The following is a 25247-nucleotide window of genomic DNA, read 5'->3' on the forward strand; positions in this document are numbered from 1 at the left end:
CAACAAAAATTGACTTAAACCAATTTCATATATTAAAGTTGTGCTGTATAATTTGCTTCACATTTCCCTGGGTGGCACAGTCTTAGAGTCAGCTAAGTCAAGTTTTCATCTGTCTGTTTTCATCTGCTTCCTCATTTCCTTTCTAAGTAGTAGAAAACCTTTAAAAAGATGGGGTTTTTTTCAGGTAGTCAGAACCTTGAAGAGGGTCCCTTGGCAACCTGATACTCTATCAAAAAGCAGTATGACTCATCTTCAGAGACAAGACAGTCATTTTATAAAAGTTTCTTTTTTTATTTCTAGAAGATCAAGAGGAAAGATTAACATTGCTGAAGCAGAGTCTTTTCTGTATGTGGCCTCTCTGAAAATGATGTTCCACAGATTCTCACCAAATACTGCATGAAACCTTCTGTTGCTCCTTGCAGCAATGAGCTTGCAGCACAAATTACAGTTTTGGTGCCTCAGTCTTGCTTAATATGCATCTGCCCAGCACCACACAAAATATGCATGAAAATTTGGCAGTGGGCAATGAAAGATTTATCACATGGTGCATAGTTCAAACTCATGATGCCTTTCTCTGCAGTGAGCAAGAAAGGCATTTTTATCTGCTGGTAGGAGATTTTTTTGGAGGAGCTTCCATGTTCTTCCTTAGGCTAGCCTGAAATTTTCCTTTATTTGGGCTGAAGGTTTAGAGCTGCATATGGAGAAACAGCCTGATAGAAAAGAAACTGATTTTGTTTTGTTTCTCTCATCTTCCACTTCCCTTGATCACAGGTCGAGAAAGAAGTGCTTTCCCTGTATGCCACTTGAAGAGAAAGTCAATTGTTTTCTGTGAAATTGCCAGTTGGTTTGTAACCTGCTATTTCACCCTCACAGAGGAAGTGCTGTGAAATGTGCTTTGGCTCTTTGTTACCCTATCTTGGATCCATAAGGCCGTGGCTCTGACCCCAAAGGTTGTCAGCCTGCAGGCACCGCAAGCGCCAGAGACAGAATGTTTCAAGCCTTGTTGTAGGAAGCTATTGGCCAATTTATTGGTGCTGCTGCTGAAGCCTACCTGTGAGGGGTGCACTGAGGACACTTGCCCACCCTGATCATACACACAGCATGGAAGGAGTTTCACGTAGGCTTTGTCTTATGCTGTTGAAAAGCCAGTAAGTGCTTTTGGAAGCACAGTTCGCTAAGTACTCTGCACGGTGGCTCTCAGAGCTGTGAATTTTTGCCATCTCTGAGTCAGTAGCTGAATAATCCAAAACAACACAAAGGTGTACACACTAAGTGTGTGTACGTGCCTGTCCTTCAGCACTTGCTGTTTGTTCATTTCTGATCAGGAGACTCAGTGACAGGCTTTCAAGCATTGCCTGTTTACAGTTCGGTGCAACTGCTCTAGTTGCTGAAAGTCTGCTCTCTGCATCTTTGAAGGAAGAAAAAAAAATCAGATGGAGTCCTGAAACTTCAGTGTAGACACGTAAGCAAAAGCATTGGCCTTCTCCCCTGTTGTGCATCCCCCCCGTCAGATCTATTATGTTTACTGACATCCAAAATATGTGAACAGGAAACTCACTTTTATCTGAAAGGCAGACTGTGTCAGAAATATCAGGTGGTGTCATCTGTTCATATTGAAACCAGTGCTTTAACTGGTCAGCTTCTCTTAATCACTTAATGAGCTTTATTGTGGATGGTTAAAAGTAACTGCATGTTTTCATGCGCAGAGAGATTTTGAGAAAGAGTTTCATAGTTATTAAATATCAAGTTAAAATAATTGCTGGTTTATAATCTTCTAAGTATCTTATCTGTTAATTCATATGTAAGAAACCTAATGAATTATTAGTGCCTAGTTATTTACAAAGTATTTTTACATTTATCTTTCCAAATACTAGTTTATACTAGCAAGTAGTGGCTTCAAGAGAGCACAAGTCTGTGAGATGTCACTATACTGATTGATCCCACAGCCTGTGGAGTTTAAATGAAACTTGACCCAGGACAAGTGTGTGTGAGGCCCTGGAGAAGCAGGAACTGCTAAGAAAGGGGTTTGAAAGAGAAGAGAGTAAACACCTGACAGCTGAGGAGCTGTGCTGCACTGAGGGCAACACACCTAAAAACTGATGGAGAGAGAGGAATGATGAGGGAATGAGGAGGGAGATGTGTCTAAGAAGCTTGAGTAGCCCAGCGTTGCAGGCACTGGAGACATGGTGTGGTGATGAGCAACTGAGGAATTTGCAGAGAAGCAGTTCTGATAGTTCTGACAGGAGGGAGGCATGGCTTTGTGCTGCAGGTTGGTGGGGACGAGGAAAGAGACTGTAAAACCAGGGTGGCCATGAATAATAAATCTAGGAAGTGTTTGTCGCTAAAGACTGTTAAAAGGATCCAGCTTGGGCATCATCTGAGAGAGCAACCTTACAAAATCAGATAGATGAACTCTCAGGAGGGCACGGTTGGAGGAAGATGGAGGGGATAAAGATGCCCCACACGTGGTGAGTGTGCTTTTACCCAGCAGAAAAGATAACCAACCCTCTTGAAATCAGAAATTCAGGCACGTAATCTTCAGAAGAGGAATCCAGGCACTGAAGTATTTGCTGAGGAAAGTGCCTGCTGGTTGCCCGCAGCTAGGCTTTCATTCCATGATTAAGGGCAGGATTTAAATTGAAGCCCCATCCTCGGTGATTCCTATTAGCTGACTTAAGTAATCCCCTGCTTGCTGTGCCTGGTGCTGCGCGCTCCTGGTACCGAGAGCATTTTGTAAGGGGCCAGCAGGACGTACAGACCTCACATTTTGAAAGCTGAGCGCAGTGCAAAGAAGATCTGTGCTGAGGAGTCCATCAGCTGCTGCCTGTCTGTTCTCCTCTCATCTATCTCTATTTGCCTCCCTGTGACAGTGGCTGTCAGTCACTTAAGAACAAATTTATTTACTGCCGGTGACCTGTGGGGTGTGTTGTAGCCTTGGTGCAACAACCAACAAGAATCAGAGAAGTCAATGCAATACATTAGATTGATGGAGGAAGAGAAAGTTTTATGGAACAAGCTGAATAGAGAAAAGGCTTCATTCCGCATCTGTTATGTACCCAAAAGTAGCTACAGTGAATTACTGGAGGTTCACTTGGAATTTAACGTGTGTCTGACAGGCTCTGTGACTGATCACATCTGTGCCTTCCTGGTGCTTCTTGCACAGCACAAGTTTTGTGTTAATGTCTCCAGAAAGCTGTGGACAGACAAAATCCTAAAAGGTGATAATATCTTAATAACAGATAAGCTTTCTTCTTTCTCCTTTCTTTTTCTCCCTTTTAGAAAAAAATTATTTTTTTTAATTTTCTTTCTTCAGTACCTCACTGTAGCTGCCAGCCAGGTCTGTAACCACTGATCAGCTGTTGTCAGGCGCTGCAGGTATGCTGTGACAGCAACAGTACTTGGATTCTGTTCTGCACATGAAAGTCCAACATTTTTTCTCCTGTAAAAAGCAGAGGGTGCTTGGCTACCTCACTACAGAGAGCTTGCAGATGGATTTTATTTCACGTTCATTTGAATCTGCTCATCCTCAGGTGCCTTTTTCCCTCTCTACTTCGTTCAGTTTTACTTTGTGTTAAAAATTGGGAACAGCAGGGCAGGATCTGATCATTTTTGCACTTTGTATATTCAAGTATTCAAAAGCAAAACTTGAACTGATCAACCTTGAGGATTTTATAGACTACAGATTGGATCTCATAAAATCTAGCTCCAGGTTTGCAGACTGAGTAGTCTGGTCAAGGTTAACTAAAATTTACCCTTGTAGATATAATTCCTAATTTATTCTAATTTCAATGCAAAGCCAGACTTTTTTTTTAAATCCTTTAAGTATAGAAATACACACTTTTGCACATTCTTCTGCAAAGTCAGACCCAAGGGAACCTGCATGAAAGGACTGAATGTGGATGCACCATCTTCATGGCAACAATAATGTAAAAGAATTTGCCAGTGCAGCTCGAGGTGACGGGGAAAGCAGTGGCTGCAAGGCATAGCTTGTACTGGTGGACTACAGGACCACATGTGCTCCTCTCCAGCCAAATGCTTTCCTGTCTCCAGGAGGTGACAGCAGGGTTGTGCTTTCAACCTCAGAACTGGTCCCAGTGCAACCTGGAGTGAGCCTTAGAGGCACAAATGTCTCACGTCCTGGAAGAGCCTTCCTGCTGTGGCACAGGGAAGCTTTTGGACCTAAATGTGACTCTGGTCTGAGGGCTCTGCCATCGTGGTGAGCATTACATCAAGTTATATAGATCTGCATTTTTGTTCGCTGGGTCACTGAGGTTAATGGATATAGCAGTGTCTGCTTGGTCTCACTCCCAGTGGATGGCTGAAGACTGTTGGCCCCTTTTATTTGCTATGTTACAGGTTTAATTGTAGGACTCGTCTTACAAATGCTTTGAGATGGATATCTGTGTGCTGCATCTTGGTAAAGTTTGCAGCATTATTTTATTTCCGTTTGGTCAATGCAATGTTCATTGGTTCCCATGGGAACACAGGTAAGCCCAGTGCTGAGTGCCTTGGAGAAAACATTAATTATGCTTACAAAATTTTGTGTGCAATAGAGAATTTGAATTAAATCAAGGCTGGGGGAAAAAAACAAAAAAACAACAACAAAAACAAAACAAAAAAAATCAACCAACTGAACAAAAAATACACCACCAAAAGACTGAAGCCGTTTTCTTTATATCCAGGAAAATTACCTAACTCTTATGTTAAAAGATTTTGTACTTTTCTACCTTCCTCTAGTGATCCCTGTCATGGAGTTTCATACAGTAACTGCAGAATGCTGTAGGCTACAATATGATTTTCAACCAAGGGCTCAGGTGCTTGGGTTTTCAGTAGGTTCATCCATCTGTAAAGCAGCCAGACTTTTATGAGAAAGGAAGGAAGAAAGAAATAAATTTTGCTGATAATATATTTTTAACAGAAGCAGGAGACCTCATGTATGTTCTTTGCGTGGACAGATGCAGTTCAGCTCTCCTTGGTGTGCTGAGGCAATGTAGCTTAGTTTTCAAATTAGTTGCAGCGGCACAGACTGCAAAGCCAAGCTGGTCCTAAGGGACTTAAAATTACTGTTCAGAAAGTTGGAGCAAGCTATTCTTCAGTGCCAAAAAATTTCAGGTCATCTAATTAGGGAGTGTGCACCACCGGTAGTGACAGTAGGAAACCGAGTGCTGGCCAGAAAATTTTCCTCACCTCCATTTAAACCTTCAAGATGAGTTGTATCTTGCCCAGTGTTCCAGCACGTGATGATTCGGGTGGGATGAGCGGGAGTTGGTACCAGCTGCGCTGCCCCCCAGCAGTGAAGCTGCTGCTGGCTGGAGCTCCCTGTGGGCAGAACAGAACAGCTCACCCTGCTAGAAGGGCTTGTGCTGCTCTCTGTATTTGTGCCCTGGACCCCAAATTCTTTAAGTAGAGCAGGGAGTGATGCAGCTTCTCGGTAGGCAAGGAGAAGGTAACGGATTTTTGCTGATGCCATAATAAAATCACATCACTGGAGCTACTATAGACTTAGATGAGGAGGTTAACTGGAGTCTCTGAAGGAACCAGAAAGCAAAAATAAGAAGTTAATAATTATTTTTTTTTTTAAAAAGTAAACTGTTACCAGCTTCTCACTGTCTTTTGCTTTAATTCATCTTATGTTTGAACAAATATTGTGAAATCCAAACAGCATATGAAGTATCTTGTTAAATGCAACTGGTATCCAATCCTAGTCCCACAGTTCCAAAAGTCTCCAAGCCAAGAAAATGAGAAAACAAGCTCTATTTGCAAGTTGCATTATCAAAAGAAATCTAAATAATCAATCTATTCCTTTTCATTGCAGTTTGACCACACTTTTTTTTTTCTTACAGTCTTACTCATCCCATCTAATTGAGGTGCAAAACAAGGTGGAGGAGGTGGCCCTCTACTTACAAATATTTACTTTCCAAATGTCATCTGTTGCTTAGGTTGAATGGGCTTCCCTTACCCCGGGAGACCTTTGCCTTTTAAGCTTTTACCTGTCATCTGCTCACTGTTTGTTGAGGGTCATCTCTGGAAATCCTTATTCAGAGTCTAATATTGCTGTTTACTATCGTCAATAATAGCAGCTGCAGTATCAATAACAAGTGCTACTTATGTTACCCAAGGTCTTAGGGAGTCCAGTTGCGAAGTGGCCCTCTCCTTCACTGTACCTCTGAGGTGGCCTTTGCCTGGAAATGCTACTGAAGTCCACAAGAGAGGAGCTGGAGGAGCTGAGCCTCCCTGCTGATCAGCCCTGCCCTCTGTGGAGCTCACTGAGCTGAACCACCGCTCAGTGAAGGAGGATCCCAAAGGCTGGTGGCCCCTACTGGAAAAAGCTGCTTTCTCCAGGTAATGGATAGCTGAAGATAAACCTATATAAATGTTGGGATCAATGAAGCAAAGCAGCAGAGTGGAAAGACTGAACAATGAAACAGGTGAAACAGGAAACTAAAATAAAAATGAAGAGGCTGACTGCTCTTCATGTTCTTCCTGTAGTGACCTAAATTTAGTCTCCTGTATTTGGTTTTGCTGATTTTTCAGCCATGGGCACCTCATTAGCTAAGTGTTTCAAATTATTTGGCTACTTGTATAGGAACCTTAAATTTAGATGTAAGAAATTTAGGGCAATCTTGAAACAAGTCTTGCTCTGCTGGAATTAAATCTTTGCATTCTGCTCGTCATACTCCTATCTGAGCTAGGATAACATCCACAAACTGTGGCATGAGAGATTCAGGGTGGACATTAGTTAGAAATTTCTCCACACTGGAAGAAGTTCCTGAGAAGCTGTAGATTAAGTGTCTAGTTTTGACCGGTGTCTGAGGGAGAGTCAGAGATGTGGAACTGCTGTACCAGTGGTGCAGCAGCCAGCATTTTTGGGACTCTGTGAAAACAACCCTAAACTGTCTATATTTCAAGTATAGGCCAGCAAGCTGATCCTCATGGCTAGGAAATGAACAGAAAGAAAACTATAAACGACAACACAAATATTTGTTCTACTGTGTATTCAGAAAGGACTGGGATTTTTTTTATTATTTTTTAAATGAAATGTGCTGTCAAAATCCTTGCTGTGCATTGTCCATCCCCAGCAAGCCATTCTTGCCATTCCTTATTATAGCTGCAGCTTAAACACTGGCTGTGTTTCATACTGGAGCAAACCATGTGGCTATAATCATGTTTTCAAACGTAAACTCAGTCTTAAAGTTAGCTTTATTTTTGCCAATAATCTTTAGTAACCTCAAGGAATCTACCTATTTCAGTGGGTTCTATCTTCAGTTTTTTCACTGGTCCTTCCTGAGCCAGGCTCTCCCTGGATTCTTGAGTGCTGGTGTGAGTTCCCGGTCTGAGCAGGAGAGAGCTTGTACAGGTTGGAGCTGCTCATAAGGGGTTTTGCATTTGTAGAATTCACAAGCTGTATGATTCTTTGGTAGATGTCATGAGATATGTCCCTGGAAAAGTTACTGATAACTTATCTTTTCCTATATATCTTTTCCTAAGTCCCTAGATAAGCTATCACTGCTGAGCTGCCAAGTCCAGAGTTGCATTCAGACTCCAAGCTTTTTGTTCCCAGACACTGCACCAGCTCCTCCCCGCATGGAGAGCAGCTGTTTTTAACCCGTGGGAGTAGAGCCTGACACCCCTCACAAACATTCCTGTTGCACTGTGGAGGGTGGGGCTGGATGGCAAAGCCTGGGTCACTGACAATTGTTTGGGATACACCCTTAGCCAATCAATATTGTCCCAGCTCTATTAATGCCTCCAAGTGAGAATTTCCCATTGGTAGGGCTTCCATCCCCAGGCATTTGCCTCTATCTCTTAGGTGAACTAGTTTTATCACACACACGGTCCATCTTCTCTACTTCCCCCCTCACTCCAAATATTTACTTCTCCCTCTCCTGATAAACTACTTCAGCTTAACATATGGAGGCTGGGGATTTGTTCTCTCTGATTTTCACCCATAGCTGGCTGTGAACTATTTATAGCATCCGTCTAAATCCATTTCCCCCCCTGTTTTATACTTGTGAATCAAGCAGAGTTCAAATGAATGTCTGCATGAGAGGTGTGGGAGGCTTTAGAGAGATGAAAATAACAGGAAGGCAGCTGCTGCGTGTTGGCTCCATTGGTGTGGCTCAGCACTCCCCTGTCTGTCAGGGGGAGGATTGACTTGCATTAATCAAAATACAGTTAATATTAAAAAAAAAGGCAGAGAAACTCTTCTGCCTGGGTGCTAAATTTCCATTCATTTTGCAGTTTGCCTTCCTCCACAGGCTCATCAGAAAACAGAAAGCACCATTGTGCTGATGATTGCTGGGATTCTTCTTAGGGGAGCGGAAGAGGGGGAACACAATACAATTTAGGCTTTAAAATCTGGAGCTGCAGAGAGAGAAGTCCCAATCATTGCTGTGCCTGCTCTTACCAATAACGCTTTTAAAGTCTTTGTAAAAGCCTGCCTTGCCAGGTGGGTGTTGCAGAAGAATCCCTGGAAGTGCTGAGATGCCCATCCCCGCAACTTATCCTTAGAGTCCAAAGCAGCAGTCCAGGGATAGGGCCGGTTTTTGGCCTTGCAGAGCAGACTCAGGCAGCCCTGGGGGTTGCTGTGTGAAAGATCCTGTAGGTTGAGTGCTGCTGTGCACCCGTCTCCCCCAAAGCACAGCAAAATGTCATGTCCATGTGGGGAGGCACCGGCTCTCCCTCTAGAAAATCTCTGCCGACCTCAGCAGAGCAGACAGCCTGTCTATTCCCGCTGGAGCCGTAAACACTTGGGGTAGGCGTGTTTTCATCCTTGGTTACTTGTAAAAGCCCTCTGCAGTTTGGCTGCTCTGTAAATAGCAATTACATTTAAGTCCTGCTGAGAAATGTACTTGGTACAAAGAGCTGCAGGAAAATGCAGTTACTGCCAAGTCAGGGTGGAGGGTCTTGAAGGGGGTTGTAACTCCCCATGTGTTTGTTATGGGGGGCCCAAACGAAGTTCCAAGGGCACGAGAAGAATTTGTGCCAGGTGGGATGGACACCTCAGGTGAAGGTGTCAGGCAGACTCCTGGTGGTTCTCTGGGGAAGGAATCCTCGCCCAGGCTATGTGCTGCTGACCCCTCCATCCATCATCACTCCCCAGCAGCCTCACTGGTGTGGGAGATCTGCTTGGTCCCTGGGGTGACCACCCACCCCGACTCTCCTTGATGGTTGTGTTCACGTCAACGAAGAGTGGCCAAAGCCTGGGGAATTTCCAGCTCTTGTAAGATGTAGACTTGCCCCTGAACCTCAAATATTTAATACAACCTCACCATGCTCAGACGTGCGAAAGTATCCCTTGGGATCAAGACAGAGCAGAGAGGGAAGTTTGGTTGTGCCTAAGGAGACATCCTTGTGCGGCCACCTGGGCCTGGTACTGTGATGTGGCCCTGTGTCAGGAATGGTGTGTGCTGTGGGGGCCATTTTACTCCAGACGTTGCGTGGGTGATACCATGGAGCTGACTGGTCCCCACACATATACTCTTGATTTGCTGTGATACCGCTGCCAGGCCTTTTATTAGCACTAGATGAGAGGTGGACATATGACTAAATGGTCTAATTTTGCATAGTGCAAAAATATTGATGAGCAAGAGGCTCATCAACGCATAATAAAAAAACAGATTACTTACACCTCTTCACTGCCCTGGCATGGTAAAACAGTGACTTCTCTACGTGTTGTGCAACCTTACACACAACAAGAAGTAACAAAATAGTAGCAAACTATGGCTGTGTTCAAAACTTGATCCTAAAAACATTTTTGCTGCCTTGATTAGCTGGAAACTGCGCTGTACAGAACTTTCTGAAGAGATGTCTTTAATTTTCTGAGTTACTTTAGCCATTGCTAGTAAGTACCCTGCTTAATTATTAATGCTTCTTGTCCTCCCAAGGATTTCATTCTTTCTTCTTCTCCCTTCAGAAACCTTCTCCTCTGGGGAAGTGTCTCAAGAAAGAAATGCTCTGTGGGGGCTTTGCAAGGTTTTTGACAGGCTCCTTTATGCGAGAGTGGGGTTTAACCCATCTATCACAAAATAAGTAGCTGTCACCTCTGTGTGCTGCAAATGCCTAAAAACTGTCCATCATCAGTGAAGGGCTCTGGATACAGGTGTACTTGGGAAAGTAGGGTGTCTGCTGTGATGGATGATGTTCCCTTCTTGTGTTTGAGCTGTGCTGAACTGGGCCTGTTTGGTGTGGGGGATGATTTTACCACATTCTTCGATGGCAATTCAACCTAGCATATGATCGAAGCCAAAATTACAGTCATGGTGTGACATTTGAAAAGCAGTAGTGAAAACTCTGTAAATGGTACTGGGCCACTGAAGAAGGATTGAGTTGGTATTGGCGCAGACACAGCACTTAAGGAGCTCGGGTGTTTCTAAATAGGCTTCTTCTCCCTTTTTTCCCTTTTTGCAAATGGTGTTTGATCCCACTATTGTGGAGCCAGCTGGGAAAGCCCAGATGAAGGAGAGCTATAAAGATCTCTTTCCAACTGCCCTGTTTTAGGAACACATCCACTCAGGACAGAAGTTCAGAGAAATTCAGTTTGCTGAAGAGGCTCATCCAGGTGGGCACAAAGCCAGGCTTTGCCCACAGGGCTGAAGGGTTGTCTTTAAGAGAGTTCTGTTATATAGGGCTGTGATTCAGGGACCGTATTAATCCATACAACATCTGTGAGGATAGTAGAGTTAGTGTTTCCATCTGATTCTTAAGCATTTCACAGTTTTATTTTTATATGTATACTGAGAATGTAGTTCTGGAGGCTGTTGTGTGTATCCCCCCCAAAATGGAAAAGTTACTATTTTTTATTAAAAATAAGAACATTTTTTTTCTCCAGGTTTTGAAATATTTGTGTATTTCTGGTACTTCTGAACTCCATCTTTTTAGTTTTTCTCCATACATATGTTGTTTTGGCTGTCTACAAAAAGTGTTGAATCTGATGTCGCTGCTTCATACTCCTGATTTTTATTCATGTCACTAATAATGGCACAGGTTCTGTGATCACAGTCACTCAGTGTTTAGAATCAGCCATGTTGGGCAATGCACACATTTTCCTTCTGAAGACAAAAATTAATTTTTTTGGTCTGAATTCATTTGGACAAATGATCAAAATACTATCTTACATCCATCAGGGCCTCTGCTTTCCTCTCATTAGAGTCAGTAAACGCTTCCTTCTGATTCCTGCAGCCTTTGCATTAGGCCATTATAGAGAATGGAGCTTCTTTAAACAAAAAGTATTTTTATGTTCTTATCACTTACAGCCACGAACTTTCTGAATTTGGTCACTGATGGTTTTGAAACCAGTTCCAAGAGGATCAGTTTCCAAATTCATACAATTGTTCTTGTTTGGTTGGTTTGGGGTCTTTTTTTTGTTTGTTTGTTTCATTATGCTGTATTTACCAAGGCAAGGTTTATTTTCACCCTGGGGTACAGTCACACTCCTGCTTCAAGTCTGCCAGGATCAGCAGCAGTCATTGTAGAAGTGATCCAACTGTGCACACAACCCATAGACCAGTTTAGAGGAAAAGAGGCTTCAGAAGGATGTAGTCATCATCTGACTGGGGTCACCAAATGGTTGCGTTGGACCACAATATGTGAAAGGCTGATTTGCAGTGGTTGTTCTCCTTGGCAGCCTCATACCCTCCAGATCTTTGGGCCTTTATTTGATCTAGGATATCCACAAAGTGAGATGAGTTTGGGTGAAATCATCACATTCAAGGATCTGTCGTGCTCTGGGTTGATACAGAGGCACGATTTTGATCAGAAGGGGCAAGGACATTCTCAGCACTGAGTGCCTCAAAGACCAGAAACAGGTGGGACAAATGAAGGCAGAGTGGCACAGAAATCCACTGAGATGCTGTGCCAAGGCTAGAGCAGCTCCTTTCTCAGCTCTAGGCCACAGCCAGGCTTGGCTTGAACATGACCAGAGGGACGCATCCAGTTCCCTCTCCACTGCCCTTGGCCACCCCTTGTGCTCAGCAGGCGTACAAGAGCACTGAGCCTGTATGAAATAATAGAGGATTGGTACCACTCATCAGCCTGGGACAGCATGTTAACAAAACCAGACACTTTAAAGGAAGGGCTCAACATTTTCCTGGGGAGCACTGAAATTTAAACAATTACTTTTAGGCTGTCCTTTCCGGAAAGCCCAGCTGGGAAGACCACCTGCTTTCTCTGTGCCATTGTGATAAGATGCCAAACTATCTTGGAGCGGCTCCTCACTGCAGGTGGCTGCTCTGCTGGGTCCCCCACAAGCCTTTTGATGTGTTGGGGAATCAAAGGGAGAGACACAAAGAATAGGCAGAAGTCATACATATGAATGGGCACACACATAGACAGTAACCTTTCCTCCTCTGATTACCCTAGCAATAAATGCTTGTGACATCAATGCTTTATGATTACGAACCCTACACTATTACAAAGTGCTGCTCTGGAATTGCAGGTGAAGGGAGAGGAATTAATCACCTTAGTTTAAGACAGTTTAAGTGACAGCTCAAGTTCTATAAAGTTGCAGAAGCTGGAGTGAGTGAACATCATACAGATAAGCCATTAGTTCTGCAAGGAAGTTTCCTGGTGTGAGACACGGAACACATGGATTTGTTATGTGGCTGCTCTTGGTTTCACGTTCTAATTCATGCAAAATAGCACCGTGAAGCACTTACATGTGCTTATTTGTGTGTGTGTGTGTGTATGTGCACACACATTTATATGTCCATATGTACGTATTTAATAAGCATATGTGTGCATATAAATATCATACATTTTATACATGTTTATATATGCAGGCAAACAGAATGCAAAAGTGCTAGATTGAAGCGCTAGGATGGTTTAACACCGACGGCTATTTTTAATTGAGTAAATAAGAAAAGGAAGCATTTCTAGCGTCTGAGTTCTTGCCAGCTGCTAAGATTCTAGCCAAGAGCAAGCGGTGTGTGTAGGTTTTGAAAAGGCATTAATTAACATCTTATTTTTACTCCCAAATTTTGCCTGATTTGGTTGATTTTTGCACTCTTTTGCATTTTGTGCCTTACGCTAAGATTTATCTTCCAGGTGTTTTCAGTAGGGAGACCAAAGCCTGGTGTATTTTCTGCAGCTCTGATTGCAGTGTTGAAGTCTCAGTTCAGTGGATGCAGGTGCAGATGGGGCCACAAGGAGAGACAGAGAGATGGAGACATTGCCATCAAGGAGGAGGACCCTTTTAGAGTAGATATGCTTGTTCTCTTGCAATTAGGCAAGAAAGTGAGGAAATAAACACCAAGAAAGAAAAATGGTTTTAAGATGGCCGGGGATAAATTCTAACCTGAAACAGTGTTAAACAGTAGAGACTAAAGTACTTGTCCATTCTAAGACACAACCTTTTTAGGTTATGAAGCCCACTTGGCCATGTGCAACAGCTACTGGCTACCAGGGCTATGAGGTTTCTTCTCATACTGTATTCACAGCTGACCAGTGCAGTACAAATAATAGGGATTTAGCATATCAAAATGTTACAAATCTTAAGGGAGAGATGGCTTCGTGTAGACAACATGATAAAATCAAACCACAGAGCTTGAGACTCTCAGGGCTCTCCTAGGAATGGAAAATATCACCAGTTCCTGGGATCAGGAAATGGCTGCCTGGATATAGGATCATAGAATCATGGAATGGTTTGGGTTGGAAGGGACCTTAAAGATCATCTAGTTCCAACCCTGGTGTCATGATTGGGACACCTTTCCCTAGAGCAGGTTGCTCAGGGCCCCCATCCAACCTGGCCTTGAACTCTTCCAGGCATGGGGCATCCACAGCTTCTCTAGGCAGAATGTACTTTCTTTACCCTACTAAAGAAGATGTTGCCTTTTAAAATGGGGTGGCACATAATTTCTCAGAAGCTGCAGGATCTCTGCAAGGGAAGACCTTGTGTTTTAAAGTAGGACATTTGATCAGTTTGAAAAGAATCAAAACTGAATATCAGATGACATAATCAGATGACATATCCTGAAAGTCCTTAGGATAACTGAAGACTTTCTCATTGAGAATGAAACATCCCACAGCCTTCATTACAGTAGATCCCAGGCCAGTTATGCTCTGCTATTAGTTTGAACTACAGTGACCCTAAGAATCTTCCCCTGTGTCAGCTACTGGGAGAGTACAAGGTCCTTTCTTCACAGTCATGGCCCTGCTTATATGGGTCTTTGGATGGTTTAGACCCGTAGTAAATAAGCATAAGGGATTTACTACAGGTCTAAACCATCCAAAGACCTTCCTGCAGAGGAGTAAAGGAACCTCTGGCCCTTGGACTGTCTGCCAAACAGTGTAACACTCCATCTAGTGAAGCTGAGAGTCCAGTCAAAGGATTTGGAGGACAGGGAAGCTCTGAGATTTTTGCTAGTTATTGCACAAAACTATAAATACTACACTTACATTAAACATCATCTGCTGTAATAATGAAGCAATTGGGAGAGCCACTGAGTTGCATTTACAAAAAAAAAAAAAGAAAAGGAAAACCACTTCAAAAATACTCAATGACATGATTTATTCCAGTACTTATACAATGCAGTTAACAGAACAGCTCTTGAGTAACGTGCCATAAGGAAGCAGATACAGAAAAAGATTTGGAGCAGCAAAGATGCGAAATGCCTCATATTGTGTAGCAAGAACTCAAAGCAATAACAATAAAATATTAAAGCTTTGAGACACAGTGTTATAGGCAGCAGTTTTTGTAGTCATTGCTATCAAAAGATAGACAGTGAGCTCTGGGAAAAAAAAAAATCCGGTTCACTGTGATGAAATGCCAGGTAATTGTCTGTCAGTTTTAGCTGAGGAAATTAGCAAATGACTCATGGGCTGCAAGAGGTGGGGAGCGTGGGGAGCTTCATCCATCATTTCCAGAGCAGCCTTCAGCTTCATACACTCTCTGCTGTTGTTTAACTGAAGGACCGTGTGCAATACAATGCAAAAGGTCATAAATAAAATGTTGCAGGAAGGTAGAGGAGTTTAACCCAAACAGTCACAGCCAAGCGTGATGATAATGGTTTGGGTGGTTGTTTTTTGTTGGTTTTTTTTGTTATGGCTGATGTTCAGAAAGGGTTTCCTGAAAGCCTGGTCCCTGCCACAGGGCTAGAGAGGTTTGGCAGGGTAAGAGTCGCAGCCAACTGAGCAGAAGGAGCCAGCGCAGACGAGCATCAGACAAGACTGAACTCCAGGGAGCTCAGGGGGTTGTCTCTCCTTCCAGAGCAATGAGAATTAGGTACATAATTAATGTAGATAGCACTATAATCTCAGCTGGGATTTTCCTTGCATCTTTAGGTTAAAAACTAAGGCCTGAACAACCCAGCCAAATGCTTCTTAGTAAGAAACATGCCGTGGGGTGGGATGTCTTGGTTGGATTTTGGAGGAGAAGTGACCCATTGCTTTTGTTAAGATGCAAACCTCTACTCTGACCCAGGCTACTGTAGGGAATATTCTGGACTGGAGGAGGCAGGGAGGGATGAATAATACTCTAAAATAAAGAGTTTTATTAGCTAGAGGGACTGGAAAAGATATGATGCTTAGCAATAGATTGTAGCAAGCCTGATTCTCCATTTATAAAACCAATGCTGTTCTGTTGTGGTTCCACTGACAAAACAGAGTGTAGGTGGACTGGTGAATCAAACCTTGTGTTTATTTATAAAAACAAACAAATGACAAAATGTTTTCCCTGGCAAAGTAACTACTACAAATTCAGTCTGAAACTGTGGCCAGCTCTGTTTATAGGAAACATATCACCTTGATGAAGCAAGGGCCCTTTTGAACCCTCAGCCCCTGTAAATGCAGAACAGAAAGAGTCAAACTAAACCATATTAACTTTCTGGTAAAATAACAAATTGTCATGAAATTAATGGTATCATTTGCTGCCAAAGAATTTTACAAGAAGTGTAAATACAAAGGCAGTCACGTAAATGTAGTCTCCAACAACATAGCAGCAAATCAGTCACTCCTATATTGAATGGTATAGTAATTTAGCTATATTGAAAACTGCAGTTGAAATGAATAGTTTTTAAACTAAATATCCTCAAGAAAAGAGCCCAGGATGTGCTTCAAATTATCACCTTTTCTTGCAAACCAGCAGTAATTATTCTGTTTCACACCAAGACTGATACACCTGGAGAGGGGATTAAAAAAAACCATAAAACCTCAGTCAGAAAATGTGCTGGAGACAACTCCTTTGATAGCAGGCTGCTTTGCTTTTTTCTGCTGCAAAGTGTAAATGTTATGTTGTCTCCTGAAGTGACTGCTAAATTACCGGGAAAAAGTCTGAATGTCTGTGCATCAACTTTCTAAATAACCTAAATCCATCCTTTTTATATTTTGTATTTTGTGTTTCTTATTTGTACTCTTAAATTGCAGTCAGATTTCTGAGTAAGAAGTTTATAGATCTCTGGTAGGGAAGGGAAAGTGATAATTTTGTATGATTATGGGAAAACCAGTAGTTCCCATTTCTCACAGATTATACCCTTTTATGCTTTCCATAGCATAAAACCATTTTTTCAGTAGATCCCATTAAAGACTCCCAATTCAGAGGTAAAGATGAAAGTGCATTAGTATGAGAGCTAACAGGAGAAGGTCAAATGTTGCATGAATCCTATCGATCCAGAATATCTGTAATGTGCTTTTTCAGTTCTCTGCTCAGAACACAATCCACAAATATTTCACAAAGCCACATTGATTTTCCTCTGTTCTCAACACTCGTCAAAGGCAGGGGAGAAAGTGAGTGGATGGTAGGAGACCAGGGTCAACCTGCTGCAGAGGGAGTTGCTGAGAGTGCATTGTGTGCTGCCACTCTTAAGATATCCTCCCAACTGCCCGGTCAGAGGAAGATTTCCGGTCAAGTGGTGGTTAATCGCCAGGTGAGAAGTTTGGGATCCATTTGGCATGGAGAAGAGTAGGAGGTCAGAGGCCAGGCCAACTACCCTTGCTGGAGCTCCGCAAAAGCTGCCAAGGCTGGGCTGAGCTCCCCCATCTTCTGGGGCAAACACTCTGGCCAGCTGATGCCTCCTCTCAGGTGTGGTTGTGGTGGCTGAACCAGGAAAAAACAGGACAAAGAGTAAGTGGTAGTAAGACATGGGAGCAGTTGGTCAGGCTAGCATGGACACCACTCAGCAGCACTTTGCGCCGTTCACAGACCTCATGCGTCCAGTATCCTCAGCCTGCAACCAGCCACTGAATCCTAGAATCATTTAGGTTGGAAAAGACCTTTAAGATCAAGTCCAACCATTAACCTGGTACTGCCAAGTCTGCCACTAAACCATGTCCCCTTGCAGTGGTTCATCAGCTATTGCCCAGAGATAAGCAAAGGGGAGAAAAGCCACAGAGTTGGTGTAGGTCAAAAACGTGAGGCATGATAGAAGGTGGCAGTAGAGCCCTCTTCAGAGGGACTGGAAACACCTTTTTGGGGGAGGTATTTCTGCCAGCCTGATTTAAGGAACCTGAGCAACACCTATTCCAAGGCCAAACTGGCTCTTGAATAGCTGCAAGCCCCAAGACATACATAACTTAGCCAAACTTAAGTCTCATTCCTGCCCAGACAACACTTCCTTGGATTTACCAACAGCTCACTGCACCAGGAAACAGTGTATATGGATAGGAGAAATCCATGCCAGGTACTGCAGTGGGTTTCACTTGCCCATGATGGGCATCATTTCACGCAACCAGCAGATGGTCATCTGTTGATTTTTCAGCAGCAGAACATGGAAATGCAGCCAGAGCACCTGCCAGTTAGAAGGAGTTGCTTGGAAATTGCTGTAAACACAAAGTGATGAACAAGCATGAAAAATGCTCAAGAGACTCTGGTAGGAGTGAAGCCCCACACCTCACCCTGTGGTGAGGGTGAATGAGCAATTCCAGCACTGTGAGGCACGAGTCAGGTGCCAGTACAGGTATGGGCTGTTTCCTTCCAGGCTCTCCTGAATCAGGATCAGCCTGCTGCTGCCCAGAGACCATTCTTTAAAGGCACTGCTTTTGGGCATCACTCTCTTCTGAGAGAAACAGGTCACAATGTTTCTATAACACTGCCAGAAATTCAAAGCAGGTACTGTAAGTCAACAAAATGCTAATTCCCCAGAGGTTAATTAAACTGAGCAGGACTCGTAGATGAAATGCAACAGCTGACTGCTGCAATTAACTCTGGCATCATGGTTAGCATTAGGTGGCACTCCAGTGAGAGGGAGCTCCTCAGATGGGTTATTTTGGCACTTAGTCCGCTGGGAGGAGGTTGGGGTGTCTTGTACATACCAGTCATTTCATTCTTGCCTGCCTTTAGGAGATGGAAATTAGTGACACCCAGTTCAGTCATCTGGGGAAAAAAATATGCTGCTTCTCTGCAACCCCTAAGAACAGACACTCATAAACACGGAGTTATGAAATACAAGGCTCCATTTAAAGTCACTTTTCGAATGTAAATGTAATACGTAATTACTGTGTATTACTGCCTGATATACTAGATGATCACTTTGTCATCCCTTCCAGGTGAGAGAGAAGACTGAAGAACAGATTTGTGGGCTTGGGAAGGGTTGCCAAAGCAGGGCTTGGCAGCCAGTGACAGGGAACACAGAGAAGGGCTCGTTTTTTTACCTTTAATATATTGACACTTAATCCCAACCTGGGAATTCTGTGTTGTCTTCCTCAGTGAAGAGCCAGAGCATGGAACTTCCCCAGGTCCCCCCAGCTCCTGCAGGCAGCTCTGAGCTCCCGATGGGGGACTGTTGCCACCAGATGAATAGCTATTGTTGTTGTCCCCAGGATGTACCTGCCACGTAATAACATCCAAAAAAGTCTTCCAATTACTGCTTTTTTTATAGGAATATGTGGAACAATTACATAACAGCTGCATGTAATTACTACATCAGGTGATGTGACCTTTTCAAGCAAAGAAATAATGTAAAAAGACTTTTTTTCTCTTAGAATACAAAAATAAAACTCATGAGTTCAAAACACCCCTGGTGCCTTTTTTTTTTTTTTTCTTTTTTTTTGGTAGGATTTCCTTTTCAAACATAGGTAATGTGTTTTAATTTCTTTCAATTGCATCTCACACAGTTTTGGCCATCTGGAGACCATGGAATAAAAAGAAAAATAAAACAAATAAGTAATCCCATGAGCAAAAATATGAAACCTGTACTAAGATCTTGTGTAAGAGGTAAAAGGCCTCTTTTCCCTAGGATGAGCAGAGTTTATCTTACATCCTGGTACATCCACTGGCATTCTTTGTCACTGTTTCCCACTCTTTTTTTACTAACTAGTGGAAACTTCCTTTCCAAAACTTCATGCTGCCAAGTGCAGTTAGCATCAACCAGTGGCTTCAAAAGCTTTTGATGGGCACCAAGACATCACTATTGCACTCAGATTAGTTCCCTGGGCTAATGCACAGCATAGTTTTCAAGATGAGGTTGTAAGAAAGGTTGTGGCAAAAAGCAGTGAATAATTTTGTAAATAAATAATATATAATGCATGTCTTGGAATCAAAGACTGAAAAGAATAAAAGCTTTTCCCTTCCTACTTCATCATCAAATAAGCTTCTGTATGGCCTGGGTTTTTTCTTCTTCATCAGGACTTTTCCCCTTGAAAAACATTTCTCCATGGTTCTGATATATGCTTTTGTGCTCTCTCTCTTTCTGGCCTTCATTCCCTTGATATCTGGCAGGGCTGGTGTACAACCAGACTTTCCTGAGTTGGCCTCATCGTGTGGGGAAGGGATGATTAGCGTGGGGAGAGGGATATGTCTGGCTGGATGATGTTGGAAAAGTGAGAAAGGAGTCTTCATTTATACTCACAAAAAATATAACACTACTCTGACTCTTCTCCCTTTTATCAGGACCAAAAGAGAGCCATTTCCATTCCTTTTCCATCCCAGCAGCCCATGAAGAGTACAACAGGCTCTGAAGTCCTCAGCTCTTGATGCTTTTTAGATAACCTCTATGTGTATGGTTGCAATGAGCAGTTATATTTAAGTGATTAAATGATAACAGGGAGCAATCAGAACTGAAGTCTAATTTTCACAAAAAATCATTGCAATGTTCAAGACCCACATCTTGCCCCTAAACCTGGCCTGCCATACAGAGCAGCATGGAGACAGACCAGACCTCTCCAGGTGCCTGTGAACCTCTTTTTTTGGATCATAAAAAGACATAAAAATCACAGACCAAGTAACCATCACTCCAGCCTCTCCTGCTAATCTCTCTCCATTCAGCATAGCTAGGCAAGGATGCAAATACAGATGCAGCTTTCAGGAGAAGGTGGCCTGAGAAAGCTGGTCCAGGCTGTCCTGCTTGTAAATTAACTCTTTATATTTTGGTGCATTCAGCAGTTTGTTTTGCTCATGCCAAAGGGCTGGAAGGTAACGAGATCCCAACAAACAGCCTTCAGTGGTTCATTTTCTCCATTTAATTTGCTCTCTGGTGTCATATTTCCCCTAAATTGTATTTTCCTTTGAACAGATCTTGTTCTGAAAAAAAATCTGGAATTATATCTGCTTAGGGGAAGCTGGGCAAAGGCAAATATAGGATGCCATAGATGTGCCATCAAACTTACTAATAAGTGGCACTATTCTATATATTTTCCCGAAAAGTAACTCAATCTCTACATTCCTGAATGGCCTCATGAACATCTGTAGATTTCTATTTCAGCCAACTTATATCCATGTGTCTTCCTATGGATGTGATCTGATGTAGTTTATTAGACAAACATATTCAGCTCCTGTTTTTGAAAGCTGAATAAGTTAATAAATAATGTACTCTTTATTTTTAGATCTATCTGTTAACAGTCTACACAGCTCAAATGGCATACGGATGCCCAAGAGTACAAAACATTCGTAAGTCTTATTCCTCTGCTTTTTGATAATCCCTTTCCCTCCTGCTGAGAACATTTCCATCCTTGTGATTACTTTTTTGTGGCCCCATCCTCTTGCATGAAAGCAGACACCACAAACAATATTTGAGGGGACTAAAGGACTAGTGAAAATGGTTTCAGTGTTAATTCTGCTTTCTAAATATAGGCACGTTTTTCTCCTGAATACAAGGACAAGACAGCAGAAGGTGAATAGTTCCAATGCTTACTTTTACTCTTTTGCAACAGCTTCTGCAACATATACTTGGAACTCCTGGGAGAAGACAGATTTTTATACCATGAAGCTTCATGCACAGGCATTTTACCTATAGGCCATTGCATCTTTCCTGATGGTGAGGAAAGAAATATATGTGTACTTGTTCTACATATGTCGGTGTGTGAAGAGAGAGAGAGACCCATACATACATGCACTGCAAAATGAGGTCTTTTTTAAAAGCTCATGGTTTTAATACTCTTGAACTGATACCATCTGTCTTTTCAGAAGAGAGGTTTGTTCTGGGCAAGAGGCATGATGTTTATTATCATCATCCTTCTGTTATGTGCTAATGCTATTCCTGTCCTCAGGTGGGGTCTTTCTGAGGTTATTCTTGGAGTGAAGTGCCATTATAGGCTGGACTTGTTGCTGCTGTATTTCAGTGTATAGTAATAATGCCATTGTTGTCATTCACTGTTATTTTTGATTGATTTATTTGATGTAACATCTGTTAATATGAAAACTTTGTCTTTCTGTCCACTTGCTGAATGTCTCTGCTGACTTGAGTTTTCCATGCCAGGATGTAAGATGCATCTTCATAACATCTCCTTTATGTGCCATGGTCCTGATAGGTGGAGCAGTCTCTGCATTCTGATGTGAACAAGAAATAAATCCACTCGGGGGAAAAAGAAACACAAATGAGAGCTCATAAAGTAACACTGCTGCCAAAATTCTAACCCTCTTCCCCAGTACGCATGGAGGTGAATTACAAGTAAAATCAAGGAGTTGTGCTGTCACTATCAGAGATTTGTAGCAATAATTTTTTGAAACTTGGACAGCATTTTAAAGGAAACTGGAACAATGGTTTGCAAAACTCTAACAGTGTTTTACCAAACTCCAACAATGTTTTACCATTTTCCTACAAGAGCCTTTGCAAGAACCTGTCTTGTCCATAACACACTCACAGAAGACTACAACTTGCTAAAATCAGAGAGGGAGGGGTGTGGTTGTCCTTTCAGGTGCTAGGTAAGCACTGCATGGAACCCTCTTTTCAGGTTGCTCTACCTTCCTTGTCTCTTACCTTCATTCCTACTTTTCTCTCTTCCTTGCTTATGTTGTGACTCAGAATCCTTTGGGAAAACAACTGCCGTGGGTACAAGGTCCCACTGTCCTCACACAGGGAAGGTTGTTGAGGTGGTTGGAAGGCAGACACCCTCAGACTGGAGCTGTTGAATCAGGTAGTACAAAGTCCTATTAGGAAAGGCAAGAGCTCTTGTGGGATCCAAAGATGTGGAAGTCTCCTGGTTCCATGGAGAAATCTTCACTGTGCAGTAAATCCCACTGGCTAAAATACCAGGACAAGTTTAGTCACTGAGCTTTCTCCTAGGAGTCATAATAGTCCCGAAAATGTTTGCTTAAGATTAAAATAGCAATTGGAGTTCTTGAGATGGGAGAAAATAGTACCTGGGTCCTGGGGAGAGGGAGTTGTGTAGAGGGAATGGGAGGAAATCAAACCATACTGAAAAAGTCACTATGTAATATCTAAATGAGCATCTCCTTGACCACTGCATCTTGATTTCCCACAGCATGTAAGTGCTTTCCTATAACTTTCTCCTCTGGGGAGTCTCTAATGTTTAAAATAGAAACAGTAGGTTTGGACCTGAAGAAAATTTTGCAGGCCAAATAGTTGTGTGGTTTTTCCAATGATATTAACTGATTTCATAAACCCACGTCACTTTATCTTTTTTCCTGATTATTTTCTATCTGTTTTCAGGCAACCTGTAGAAAGTTAATGTTAAGCTTTCTGACCAGCTATCAAATCTGTTGGAAACTGAGACACACACACCCCACCAAAAGTTATCAAAGGGGACGGACTACACACAAACAGAGCACAACTGTACAAGACTTCATTGGGAAGCCAAATTAAAAACCATTTAAATCTGAGACAGAAGCTCTCAGAGTTTCCTGACCCAACAGATTTAACATTACAGAAGACAGTGATTACAGCTGAAACACTACAAAAATGCTTATATAATCAGCCAGCTCTTAGTGCATGTCATCTTGGCTCCCTCAAGCGGCTGGTCCCAGAGAGTGGACACTTTCCTCCTGTTTCACGGCACAACTGCTTTTCTCATAGCACAAGGGTTCGAGTTCTTCGCTTCAGGGATCATATCATCAGCCCTGCTAAAGGGTAGCGTGTGTTTGTGTGCAGCCATGGTTTGTAAGAAATTGGTACCCAGTGAATAAGCACAACATAGTTCTCTGTCTAATCATCCAAGAAAAGACTGAAGGGACTGGGACAGTTTATATGTTTCTTTTTTTTTCATGTCCTTTTTCTTTTTCTTGACATTCTCTGGAGGACTGCCTTGCTGTTAGTACTTTTCTTTAAATGCAAAGACAGATGCTAATGGTTTTGCTGCTGATTTTGGTGAGCCTTCATTAGCTATACTAGCTGAGGTCTGCTCTAAAAAGGGCTGGCTAGGGATCTGTGGGACCACATCCTGGCTGTAACATCCTGAAATTCATCCTAAAAACAAATGCAAAATGCTCTGCTTGGGACAGTCCTGGGTCTGGGGCCGACTGTGATGAGCACTCCTGTGATGAAGGAGCAGATGAATGCGAGCCATGGCAAAATTTAATATAAAAGCAGAAGCTGTAGAGAGACTTACTTTGGATAGAGGAAATTAAAAAAAGTCTCCATGAGAGAGAACAGATTTTTCAGTAACTCTCTGGTCAAGGCCCTGAGTGACCAAGTCCCACTTTGGTTATCCGGGCTGTGGATTGAAGTGGGACCAGATAGAATCATAGAATTAACTGGTTTGGAAGAGACTCCGAGATCATCAAGTCCAACCCTTGATCCAACCCCACTGTGATTATTAGATCATGGCACTCAGTGCCACATCCAGCCTCATCTTAAAAACCTCCAGGGACGGTGAATCCACCACCTCTCTGGGCAGGCCATTCCAATGCCTGATCGCTCCCTCTGTAAGGAACTTCTTTCTAATATCCAACCTAAACCTCCCCTGGCAGAGCTTAAGCCCGTGCCCTCTTGTCCTATTGCTGATTGCCTGGGAGAAGAGACTGACCCCCACCTGGCTATAACCTCCTTTCAGGTACTTGTAGAGAGTGATGAGGTCACCCCTGAGCCTCCTCTTCTCCAGGCTAAACAACCCCAGCTCCCTCAGCCTCTCCTCATAGGACTTGTGCTCGAGTCCCTTCCCCAGCCTCGTTGCTCTTCTCTGGACCCGCTCCAGCACCTCAATATCCTTCCTGAACTGAGGGGCCCAGAACTGGACACAGTACTCGAGGTGTGGCCTCACCAGCGCTGAGTACATGATGACCCCAAGCTCCTTTCTGACCTCTGTTCTATGATCAATGACATTTGTGCAGAGTCTGATTTTTTCTGTTGTTCATTGCAGGATTGCTTCAAAAGTACAGCCTGCAGTCAGGCTCACCCCTGCTCTTGATTTCCCTCCCTCTCTCTGCCTTGCTGTGTAGGGAGTCAAACTTTGTCCTAAGTTCTTCAGCCAAGTTTTTACCAAAATACACACCTACCCTCCAATGGCTAAGACCACAAAGTTTTGCCTTACGTATCTCATCTTAACATTCAACTGTTTTTACTCCCATAGATCTTAGAATGCACTGACCCCTCAGCACTGCCCCAGCTGCTCAGACTGGCTGTGCTGTCCCCATTGCATGCAAGGCTGAGGAGCACTGGGCAGCACCTAGTTTCCTGGAGATGCTGCTACAGCTCAAATCACATTGGAGAAACAGCCAAATCCTCCAGGGATGCTTTGTCACACGAAACATGAGGCTGCAAGGTAAATTCACAAGGGCATGAGACTCATTTCTTCCGAGACATTTCAGTACAAGAACATGGAGATGAGTCTCCTCTGCCCTTGTAAGCAGGAAGGCTCTTCGTGTTCTCTGGTAGGCACACTCCTGGTGAGACATCCCTGGTACATGCACTTCTGGTGAGACAGACCTCTGTCCCCTCTCTGTCTCAGATCTCCTTTCAAAAGCAAAACTTCTGAAACAAACTCACCCTTAATGTACTGCGATATTTCCTTGAAGAGAGGCCTCATCCTACAGCCCCTTGTCACCCACAATTTATCATCTCCCTTTTAAGTTTCCCATGTCCTTACAGGCAGAGGTTTTCTGCGTTTCTTCAACGACATATATAAATTCCTATTTAATGATCACC

Source organism: Empidonax traillii, unplaced genomic scaffold (assembly GCF_003031625.1).
Source record: "Empidonax traillii isolate 1590-97213 ecotype Southwest subspecies unplaced genomic scaffold, ASM303162v1 scaffold19:size3308961, whole genome shotgun sequence".
NCBI classification, from domain to species: Eukaryota; Metazoa; Chordata; class Aves; order Passeriformes; family Tyrannidae; genus Empidonax; species Empidonax traillii.